The sequence below is a fragment of the Spermophilus citellus genome, assembly GCF_964194105.1.
Source record: "Spermophilus citellus genome assembly, chromosome: 4".
Taxonomy (NCBI): Eukaryota; Metazoa; Chordata; class Mammalia; order Rodentia; family Sciuridae; genus Spermophilus; species Spermophilus citellus.
The window spans coordinates 30,111,640-30,123,872 of record NC_138185.1 but is presented as its reverse complement, the minus strand read 5'-3'; the positions used below and the strand labels follow the sequence as shown (position 1 = coordinate 30,123,872).

Sequence of the window (12,233 nt, the reverse complement as noted above, 5' to 3'; positions counted from 1 at the left end):
ACATTTTTTAAAATCAACAAGGAGAGAAGATGGTGGATTAGAGAAAGGAAGCCCATCCCAGTTCCTCAGCACCAGATTTACAGAGCAGGAAGGCTGCTCCTTAGTGAGGTAAGTAACTAAGGAACCTCACTGAAACTTAATCCTGAACTGTAAAAAAAAAATCATAGAGCTTCAGAAAGTCAGTATATTTGAATATAAGAAATAATAGAAATAATACTTTAGAGATCAAGCAAGAACCGGCATCCAGGAACAGAGCACTTTGCTCCTCTCTCAGAATGAACAGAGACCAGAAATCAGATGTGTATGCCCAAGAAAAGCAGGATTTCATCCAGCATTTCTCGCAGATGGTCAAGGTGCTGGCTGAGGATGAGATGGGCACTGAGAGACAGGAGATACTATTGCTCAACTCAAGGTAGTCCTGGAATATAATGCCATTGAAGGTAAATACAACCAAGGTTTGACAGTGATGGTGGCATTCTGGGAGCTGGTGGATCCAAGAAAACAGGATGCTGAGAGTCTCCAGAGGGCCCTGACAGTGGGCTGGTGTGTGGAACTGATGAAAGCTCTCTTTCTGGTGTCAGATGGCATCATGGATTCATCCCTTATCTGGCAGGGAGAGCTGGTATCAGAAGCCAGGCATGGGTTTGGATGCTATCAATGATACTCTGCTTCCAGAAGCATGTGTCTACCACCTGCTGACGTTCTACTGCCGGGAACAGTCCTGCTATTTGAATTTGACTGAGCTCTTCCTGCAGAGTTCCTATCAAACTGAGATGGGGCAGATCCTGGACCTCATCCCAGTCCCCCAGGATAATGCGGATCTTGGAAGATACACTGAAAAGAGATACAAATCCATTGTCAAGTAAAGAGAACTTTGCACTATTTCTGCCTGCCTAGCACTGCTGCCATGTACATGGCAGGCATTAATGGGAAGAAGGAACATACCAATGCCAAGAAGATCCCGATTGAGATGGGAGAGTTCTTTCAGATTCAGGATGATTACCTTGACCTCTTTGGCGACTCCAGTGTAACAAGAAAGGTTGGAACTGACATCTAAGACAACAAGTGAAACTGGATGGAGGTTCAGTGTCTGCAATGGGCCACTCCAGAACAGCACCAGATCTTGCAGGAGAATTAGGGGCAGAAGGACACCAAGAAGGTGGCCCAGGTGAGAGCACTATATGAGAAGATGAATCTACCATCTTTGTTCTCGAAGTATGAAGAAAACAGTTACAGTTACCTTATGAGTCTCATTTAGCAAGGGCAGGGAGGGAGGGCTCTCAATAAATTATTGTGTAACCTTAAAAAAAAAAGAAAAGAAAGGAAGGAAGGAAGGAAGGAAGGAAGGAGGGAGGGAGAGAGGAAGAAAGGGAAAGAAATAATGCCAGCAGCGGCAGCAGAGTGGAACAGGGAGCATAGAGAAGAGACAAGTGTCTGCAGATAAAGAAATTTTTTAAATAAAGAAAAAATGACTTGGGAAAACCTATGGTTTACAGGGGAAGACTGATTTTAACGGATACAGAGTTGGTAGTGGAAATGTCTCAGTGAAAATGAATCCAAAGCATTCCACTGAGACAAAAGCATTCTGAGGATGGAAAACCCTCCACAGGCCATCAACCATAGCAGTTGAGGAAAATGTTTCTGGATGCTGAAAACTATTCCCACACAGCTTGCACAGCTGCCAACAGAGACAGGGGATTGGAAATTCATAAAGGAAGTTACCAGCATCCTGCAAAAAAATTCCTAAAGGGTGCCTGAACCAGAGAGACTGAAATAGTTATGAAGAAAAATTTACCTGAACCATTCAACCTCTGGATCCCCATGGACAAAACTCCCATAAATGCTAGGACCTCATAAGAGCTATCACAAATATGCTCACTGCAGCCACACAAGTGCATCTGCACTCCAAGGAGCATACCCAGTAATTCACATCCATCGAAGTGAAGGTGAAACCTGTGAGGAGTTAGTCTCTATGCCCTAAAAGCAGATTTTACCAGAAGCCCCAGAGATCCGGTAGTCCAGCAGAGATCGGCAACTCCACACCCATAGTGGGTATGGACCAAATCTCAAATACCTTCCCATGGAGTTCCAAAATCCACCAAAGTCTGAACCCCAGCAACTAGAAACTTCAGTCTAGAACTTTACATCACCCCACAACAGGATTACACAATTCATCAGCACTCCCTAGACTATCCCACCCAGTACTGGAAGATGGGAAGCTGAGAGCTTCAACATGAGGAACAAGACGACAGTGGCCAAAAATACAGAGCCAAAAATAAATATAAAAGAATGATCACTTAGTTGGTAGAGTGCTTGCCTCCTGAAGCCCTGGGTTCAATCCCCAGCACCACCACACACACACACAAAAAAAAAAAAAAAAAAAGAAAGAAAGAAAGAAAGAAAAGAAAAGAAAATCCATACCTGCCAACAGATTTGATCACTTCAGGGGAAACATGCCTTTTCTCTCTCATTAATTTTTTTCCCTTTTTCTTTTGTTTCCTTTTTCTTATTTCTTTTTCCTGTATATTCTCATTTTTAATTCTTTTTAAATTTTAACTTTTTTTCAATTGTTTCTAACATCATTTCATTGTATTCTATTATTCTTTACTTTTTTCTCATTAAGCATGATTTTGTGTATATGTGGGTATGTACGTGTCATTGTGTATGCTGTCACTGCATGGATAAATTTGAAAATATATAATATTCATATAGATTATACATTAATATCTCTCTCCTGTACTTGTTCATTATTTAGCCTTGATTTAGACTTAGGTGGGGTGCAATTTTACAAGGGTTCAAGTTGTTTTGATCTTTCTTTTGCTGTCATTCATACCTAGGTTCTGGGCCCTCCTATCCTTGGCATTTTCCAAGAAGAACTGAAACCAGCATACCAGAGTGATATAGCCACTTCAATATTTATAGCAACACAATTCACAATAGCTAAATTTTAAAATCAATCCAGATGCCCATTGTTAGATGGATGGATTAAGAAACTGGTACATGTACACAATGAAGTTCTACTCAGTTAAAAAGAAGAATGAAATTATGGCATTTGCTGGTAAATGGGTGCAACTGGAGAACACCATGCTAAGTTAAATAAGTCAGATTCATGGAGTCAAATGTTTTCTTTCACATGTGGAAGCTAGAGCAAAATAAAATTAGGAGGGAAGGATAGGATATCATAATGATATAGGAAAGATCAGTATTGTAGAAGAAGGAAATTGAGAGGCAGAGTGGAGGAACAGAAAAGGAGAGAAAATGTGGAATGAATTCTTTAAAATCATGTTATATGGCCGGGCGCGGTGGCGCACACCTGTAATCCCAGTGGCTAGGGAGACTGAGGCAGGCAGATCGCAAGCTCAAAGCCAGTCTTGGCAAAAGCGAGGCGCTAAGCAACTCTGTCAGACCATGTCTCTAATAAAATACAAAATAGGGCTGGGGATGTGACTCAGTGGTCCAGTGTCCCTGAGTTCAATCCATAGTACCAAAAGACAAAAAATCATGTTACATGCATATATAAATATACCACAGAGAATCTCACCCTTATGTATCAGTAAAAAGAACCAATCAATAATAAATAAATAGATGAGTGAAAGTAAGCCTAATAGAGTTGAGAAAGGAAGATGGGGGGTGTGCAGAGAGGATAGGAGAGAAAAGGAGGATTGTGAACTAAAACCAAATTCCATGCATGCATGATTTTGTTGGGATGAACCCAACTACTATGTATAACTATAATGCTCTAATTTTTAAAAAATCCACAAGGATATACAAGAACTGAACAACACCCATCAAAATCCACCAAAGTCTGAACCCCAGCAACTAGAAATTCCAATCTAGAACTCTACATCACCCCACAACAGGATTACACAATTCATCAGCACTCCCACCCAGTCTATCCCACCCAGTACTGGAAGATGGGAAGCTGAGAGCTTCAACATGAGGAACAAGAAGACAGTGGCCAATTGTATCAAGATACAATTGGTACATAAAAAACACTGCACTCAATAGTAGCAGAACATGCATCCCTTTCAAGAACCTATAAAATATTTTTCAAGATAAATGGACCAGGACATAAAACCTGGTCCATAAAACAAACCTTAACTGATTTATAGTAGTTGAAATTACACATGCAAAGTATTTTCTTTGACCGTTACAGGATCAAACTAGAAAATAAGAAAGGAAAGGTAACATTTAAAATACCTAAGTATTAGAAACTAAACCCATTTGCATGTGTGTGTGCTGGCGATTGAACCCAGGGTAGAGCACTTGCCTAGCACGTGCGAGGCGCTCAGTTCAATCCTCAGCACCACATAAAAATAAATACATAAAGGTATTTTTAAAAAAAAGAAAGGAAGGAAGGAAGGAAGGAAAGAAAGAAGGAAGGAAGAAAAAGAAAGGAGTTCTGCACATTGCTTTCTTTCCTGGATGAAAATCATATAGGTTCAAGCTGGGTAGAGCTCAGGGTGGCAATAAGATCCTCCAGTAGAGAAGACTGGGTAGTATATGTGGCAGGTTGAGTGGCTTTTCCAGGGCTTCCAACATCCACAAAGTCTGGAAGTAATCAAATGAGTTGTTCATGTTTGAGAATAAGCCCCCCAAATGTGATAATCCACATCCCTTAGGGCCATCACAGAAACTCAGAAGACACTGTGCATCAAGAGGGACACAGGAGATGACTGAGAGATAGCAGGTCCCCAGGAATCTTGCAATCAAGGATAAGGGTTGGGCCACCAAGGACTTGTATGAACTGATCACACAAAGACAAGATAGAAAAAACACATCACACACAACACGGACGAGGCCACTGCAGATGCAAACCAGAGGCCATCTACCAATTTTTTAGATTCTTGGAAGCTGCTCAGAAACTTGTGAAAATACCCCTGACTGCCTGAGATTAAGGTAAAACTAACTGCGCATGGGGCTTACAATAGAAACTGAATTCAATTTAAGTTGTAAAAATTAAAAGGTATTTCTTGCACATTGATATTTTTCTGCTGAAATGCATATCCATTGCACTAATAATTTGCTAAAAGAAGAGAGCTAAGGGTTCTTCAAGTAATATAAGCTTATCTAGGTTAAAAAAAAAGAAAAAAGAAAGAAAGAAAACCAAAAAAGAGGCCACTGTTCACACTGAGGGATTGACTCTACCAGAGGAGAAGTTAGGTGACACAGAATGGATTCAGCAGGGGGAAAATAGCCCTGTTTTCTTGTGTGCTCATCTTCCCTTGAGCAGGGGATTCTTTCCTTTCAGAGGCCCACCTATCCCAAAAGCAAAAAGTCCCTACTCTTAGAATTCTTCCAGTGAAGCTCTGGGTTCATTCCTGTCTCAGCTCCTTCTCAGGCCCCTCTTTAGAAGCTCCCAAGGTTCTTCCCTACAGCTGCTTTGTGGTGTGTGAGGGTTTCAGTCACTCACTGGAGGGCAGAAAGTACTGATGTACTGATGCTGTCAGTACCTCACAGACAGTCCTTGGCATTCACCTCTGCATACTGAAAACTGCTTACTATGAACACCTGTACATTTTTGCCTAGAGCCTTTTATCTCTGGCCACAGGAATGTGCCACAGGAACAGGGCAAGTGGGAAATGCTGGAGAGTTAAGGCCCCAAGAAACATTTTCAACCACTGATGAACAGGGAATCAGCAGACAAATACTCCAGCTTCTTCATCCCTTGGGCTAGATGGCCTTGAGGTGAGTGTTCTGTACTGGGTCCCAGACCCCCCCCCCCCCCCCGGAACTGAGCTTGTTTCCCACAGTGATGAGAAACACACTAACACAGTGTATGAACTTCTTTCTTTCCCTTCACCCTGCTAACTGGTGCTTCTTGGGATCATCTCCCACATTAACTACTTGTATTGGAATTCTTGCCTCAGCATCTCATTTGGAGAAGAACTGAAAAGATCAGTGCTAATTGTTGGTTTGTATGTTAAACAAAATGCACTGTGTTAAACGAAAGAAGAAAGACCTAAAGGGCCTCATATCGATATGATTTCATTTGTAGGAAAGTCTAGAAAAGGAAAAATAACAAGGATGGAGAGACAGTGGTTTCCAGGAATTAGGGGAGCCCCAAGGGTTGATGACAAAGGGACAGTATGAGAGTAAATTTTGGGGTGAGGAAAGTGTTCTGTATGTGATTCTATGTATTTTTACAAATCCCGCTGGACTGTATATACTACAAAGAATAAGTTTTACGGTGGTATGGATAGACTTGAAGACACAAGGAATTCCCTTAATCCACCTGAACTTTTACAGAGGATGATTCTAAGACCCAGGAAAATTACTTGCCAGAGTCCTATAGCCAGAAGACACAGCCAGAACTGGAAGCCAAACCTCAATCATATTAGGCAGGTTCTCTTTCCAACAATAACTAGGGTTTCTGTTTTTTAGCCAATTTATCCCAAAAATCTGTGCCTCTAACAAAAATTGGTTATGAAGATGGCATAAGGATAGTGGTCATCTTGTTGATGACAGTCTATATCATATTTTTCTCTTGAATCTCTCTGTTCCAATCATCCTATGTTCATCCTATGTCAGCTTCATGGGAATTCCCTATACTTATTCCCTTTGTTGGTTTCCCCAATTTCCTGTTTTCTCTGTCTTCCTCCTTGGCTTACTCTCTTGGTTTGTTAGAGCATCTCTTTCAGTTGCTTCCTAGTGAAGGAAACATGCAATTGTGCATATCTGAAATTCTCTTTGTTATACTCATTTCTTGTGTTTGGCTAGGTATAAAATTCTAGACTGGAAATAATTGTCCTTCAGAATTTTGAAGATAGTATCTTAATAGTCTACCACGATTGCTGGAATAGTTCCAATGAAAAGCAGTCTGAGACCATTCTGATTCATGGGATTTGGTATATTGAAGCTTGTAGTATCTTCTCTTTGTCCCCAGGGTTCTGAAATTTCACAATTATATATATACCTTGGCTGGGTCAACCCTTACCCATTGAAGTAGGCCTTTTTTTTTTTAAGTTGCTATTATCTGAACATTTTAAAATTTGTTTTAATTAGTTACACATGACAGTACAATGTTCTTGACTATCATACATTTGAATCAGATAGGACATAATTTCTCATTTTTCTGAGTGTACAGGTTGCAGAATTACATTGGTCATGCAGTCACGTATATACCCACAGCAATAATAATGTCTATTTTATTCTGCGGTCCTTCCATTCCCCCCTTCCCCTCCCCTCCCCTCCCCCCACTTCTCTCTACCCAATCTAATGTGACTCACTTCTTTTTTTTCCCCCTCACATCTTCATATCTGTATTCTGTATAACGAAGGGGGTCTTCTTCCCTCTTCCATGCAATTCCCATTCTCCCTCCCTTTCCCTCCCACCTCTCTTCCCTATCTAGAGGTAATTTTCTTCTCATGCTCTTCCTCCCTACCCCTTTTTGAGTCACCTCCCTTATGTCAGAGAAGACATTCAGCATTTGTTTTTTTGGGATTGGCTAACTTCGCTTAGCATAATCTGCTCTAATGCCAACCATTTCCCTGCAAATGCCATGATCTTATTATTTTTTAGTGCTGAGTAATATTCCATTGTGAATAAATGCCACATTTTTTTATCCATTCATCCATTGAAGGGCATCTAGGTTGGCTTCACAGTTTAGCTATTGTGAATTGTGCGGCTATAAACATTGATGTGGCTGTGTCCCTGTAGTATGCCATTTTTAGGTCTTTTGAGTATAGTCGGAGAAGAGGAATAGCTGGGTCAAATGGTGGTTCCATTCCCAGTTTTCCAAGGAATCTCCACACTGCTTTCCAAATTGGCTGCACTAATTTGCAGCCCCACCAGCAATGTATGAGTGTACCTTCCCCCCCCCCCCATCCTCGACAGCACTTGTTGTTGTTTGACTTCATAACGGCTGCCATTCTTATTGGAGTGAGATGGTATCTTAGAGTAGTTTTAATTTGCATTTCTCTGATTGCTATAGATGGTGAGCATTTTTTCATGTATTTGTTGACTGATTGTATATCCTCTTCTGAGAAGTGTCTGTTCAGGTCCTTGGTCCATTTGTTGATTGGGTTATTTTGTTTTTTTGTTGTTTAACTTTTTAAATTCTTTGTATATCCTAGAGATTAGAGCTCTATCTGATGTTTGAGGGGTAAAAATTTGTTCCCAGGATGTAGGCTCCCTATTCACTTCACATATTATTTCTCTTGCTGAGAAAAAACTTTTTAGTTTGAATTCGTCCCATTTGTTGATTCTTGGTTTTAATTCTTGGCCTATAGGCATCTTATTAAGGAACTTAGGGCCTAACCCCACATGATGGAGATTAGGGCCTACTTTTTCTTCTATTAGATGCAGAGTCTCTGGTTTGATTTCTAGATCCTTAATCCATTTTGAGTTAACTTTTGTGCATGGTGAGAGATAGGGATTCAATTTCATTTTGTTGCATATGGATTTCCATGAACTAGGCCCTTTTGATCTGGCAATTTACATTTCCCAGCTTAAGAAAATTTTCTTGAATAATCTCATTGATAATTTTATCTCCCCACCCTTTTGGAATATATATTATCCAGATATTAAAACTTTCAGACTATTCCTCCTACAGTCCTCATCTTTTCTTTCCCATTTTTCATTTTTTATCTTTTGGGTCTATTTTCTATAAGATATCGCAGACTTCTTCCCCAAATATTCTGTGGAATTTTTCATTTCTGCTACGGTGTACTTATTTATTTTAAAGCTTCTTTTAATTTCCCATCCTTTTTCTTTTCTTTTCTTTTCTTTCACTGAGAATCAAAACAAAAGGCTCCACAAACGATAGGTAAATGCTCTCCCATTGAACTATATCCCCAACCCTATTTCCTCTCTTAAAATAACATCGTATTCATATTTCATGGATATATTATCATCTCTTATCCTTAAGAATAAGTCATGATGTCTTTCAGATTATTTTTGTTTGTTTGTTTGTTTTGATAAATAGTTTGCATGTTTGTTTGTTCGTTCATTTGTTTTAGGAGACAATAATTACAAGTGTAGAAATAAACTCCACACCTCTCTTCAATTTATTTTTGACAAATTATTAGGCTAATTCATTAGGGAAAGAATAGTCTTCCTTAAATAACGTTGGGACCATTGCATCTTTATTTTGATCATCATTATTTGTTCTCTTTAATGTTAGTAGTCTTCCTCAGATAGCTGGTAATCTGGTGATTTACACTAGATGTTGGTATCCTGTCCATACCCCAGCTGCTGCTGTGTGACTGGTTGTTAATGGGTCAGAGTTGCCCTGTAAAGAATTGTCCTCTTTCAGGAACTGTCTTGTTTTAGTGTTTGTGGTCCCCTCCCTGGAAGCCAATGATTAATTAATTGTGTGTATAAGAAACAAACCCTCTTGCTCCAAAGTGAGATCAACTCTGTGGTGCAATTTCCACTCACTGCGGAATCAGACCAAGGCCGTTCTGCTTTCCACCATGGTCTCTGCAGCAAGAGGGCCCTCACCAGATGCCAGCTCATTGAACTTGGACTTCCCAGCCTATAGAACTGTAAGAAATAAATCTCTGTTCTCTGTAAATTATCCCATCTTAGGTATTCTGTTATAGCAGCACAAAAAGGACTCAAAGGGTTGGGGTTGTAACTCAGTAGTAGAGTGCTTGCCTAGCATGTGTGAGGCACTGGGTTCAATCCTCAGTACCATATAAAAATAAATAAACAAAATAAAGGTACTGTGTCTGTTTTCAACTAAAAAAAAAAAAGAACTCAAACACTCCACACTCCCTCCTCCTGACCTCTCCCATCTCCTTCCTATATTATACTTTCTTTATAATAATTATATAACAATACAATAAATAATTATTAATAAGAATTGTTATTAGTGATCCTGGGACTTGAACACAGGGATGCTTAACCATTGAGCCACACCTCCAACTCTTTTTAAATATTTTATTTAGAGACAGGGTTTTGCTAAGTTGCATAGGGCCTCACTAGGTTGCTGAGGCTGGCTTTGAGCTCCTGATTCTCCTTCCTCAACCTCCTAAACTGCTGGGATTATAGGTGAATTTGCCATCCAGCAAATTCTTCTTTTTTTTGGGGGGTGGGTACTGGGGATTGAACTCAGGGGCACTCGTCCACTAAGCCACATCCCCAGTCCTATTTTGTATTTTATTTAGAGACAGGGTCTCACTGAGTTGCTTAGCGCCTTGCTGTTGTTGAGGCTGGCTTTGAACTTGAGGTTTCCAGCCATTGGAATTATGGGTGTGCACCACCAAGCTCAGCAATTTCTTCATTTTAAGACAGGGTCTTACTAAGTTTGGGAGGCTAGCCTTGAACTTACAATCTTTCTGTCTTCGCCTCCCAAGTAGCTGGTATTACAGACATGTGCCACTGTGCTCAGTCATTATGTCTCTTTTAAAGTATTTCCTCACTCCCAACTCACCTCAGAAAACTGTGCCCTTATCCATATGGTCAGAAGTCCTTCAAGACCCCTGAAAAAGAAATGATGTCTAATTTTAAATCAAATGTCTGTGACTAATTTTAGAATAGTAACTTTCTGTATAGTAACTACAGTGGGAGCAGGAGCTGGATTTAGTCATCTTTAGATTTGGCACTTAATGCATGTTTGTCAAAGACTATCTGACTAGTGAAGGAAAAATCAGTCTTTCAAATAGAAGCTAGAAATCAAAGATTGTCTAGAACCCAACCCCTCTTCCCTACCTGGTAGGGAAGGTAGGTCCTGGGGTGGGGGGCCTATCTTATCTGTTGGGTGGTGAATACCATCTCAGAAAAAATATCCCTCCTCTGATCAACCACTTGAGTGTTTAATTAGCCAGAGTTCTGATTGACGCTTTCAAGGGTTGACCATACAATACTTTGACCCCTTGCACTGGGCCAGGAGAGGAGTCCCACCATTCTATGAGAGCAAGAGGTGTCCTCCTGTATTTCCTGAGTTCCTTCATTCCAGGAATAATTCCTTCATCCCTCCTTGTGTGGACCTCTTACTGGGATGTGACCTTGCCTGTGTGTGTGTGTGTGTGTGTGTGTGTGTGTGTGCGTGCGTGTGTGTGTGTGTGTGTGTGTGTGCGCGCGCGCGCGCATTGGGGTGGGGGTTGCTTCTCAATGTGTGTGCATGACCATGAAGCAGTGAGAAAGGGGAGAAGGAAAAGTATTTGTATGTGTGTGGCATCTTTGGGCATGGCTGTGTGTCTACCCTCAGGCCAGTGAAGAGGCTGGGAGCCAGGGATTCTATTTCCCCAGCCACCAACAAGCTATCTTACCTTTCTGGTACATATACAGGCCCAATCACCCAAACAGAACTCAGAGTTCCCAAAATACAAGTATGTGCAGGATTCTGTGTGGGAGCTTCCTAGCTGGAACCAGACACAGATACAGAAGATCAATGGTACGATTTCCCAGAGATGGTACAACCATTCAGACTGGAGAATGTTTGTCTTAGTGTGGATTCTCTCAAGAGTAGACCCTTGGGTGCAGGGATTTGGATGTAGGCAATTTATTTAGGAGGTGATCCTAGAAAATAGGAGTGAAAAAGTAGAGAGAAGAAGATATGGAAGGGAAAGAAACCAATAATACTAAGTTGAATTGATGGGCAAGTTACTGCCCAGTTGCCCATAATTGAGACTTAATCCTATCAGGAACCAAGGAAACAACTTTCTGAAATAGCTCTCAGCATTGTTCTCCTGGATAAGGAGTGGACTGGGAGTATTTATCCACTGACTTCAATCTTCCCATTACTTATAGAAGACCATCAGGGAACTTTCCAGTTCCATCTGTGGAATCAAGCATGCTGTCCAACTCAGCTTCTCCAGCTATGGGTTATACATCTCCTAGCTGGAACTGTTGCCCTCACCATTAGAATGCCACCATCACCACAATTTCTGCCCCAACTGTACCACTGCCTTTCTCTCTCCTAAGTTTTTTAGGTCTGAGCTTGAAAGAGAAAGAAGCAAAATGAGATACTTAACCCACAACTCATTTTAGTGAAAAGAAACTATGGTGGTTTTCTTCTTCCTTCATTTCAACCTATCTAATCTACCCAAGTAGCTTTCAGCCACCATCCTCTCATCTCAAAGCAAGGACGGGGAAGAGAGATAAGACAAGAAAACACAGGCGGGCTTTCTAGAATGTTCTCCAGCTGCTGCAGCATCCCCTCTAGGCAGGCTTCCCTGCTTATCTTGGCTTTCTGCCTTTCAACCTGCATGATTGTGTTAGTCAGATTTTTATTTCTGTGACCAAAGTACCCGACAAGAACAACTTAGAGAAAGAAAAATTTACTT

General features: G+C 40.8%; 1 pseudogene across 1 annotated transcript; it reads left to right on the top strand.

Annotated features, from left to right (window-relative positions):
- The first annotated feature begins 257 nt into the window (after positions 1 to 257).
- LOC308647664 (farnesyl pyrophosphate synthase-like) lies at positions 258 to 1,258 on the top strand (annotated as a pseudogene). Its single transcript has one exon. The product of its transcript is annotated as a farnesyl pyrophosphate synthase-like (transcript).
- The last annotated feature ends 10,975 nt before the right edge of the window (positions 1,259 to 12,233 follow it).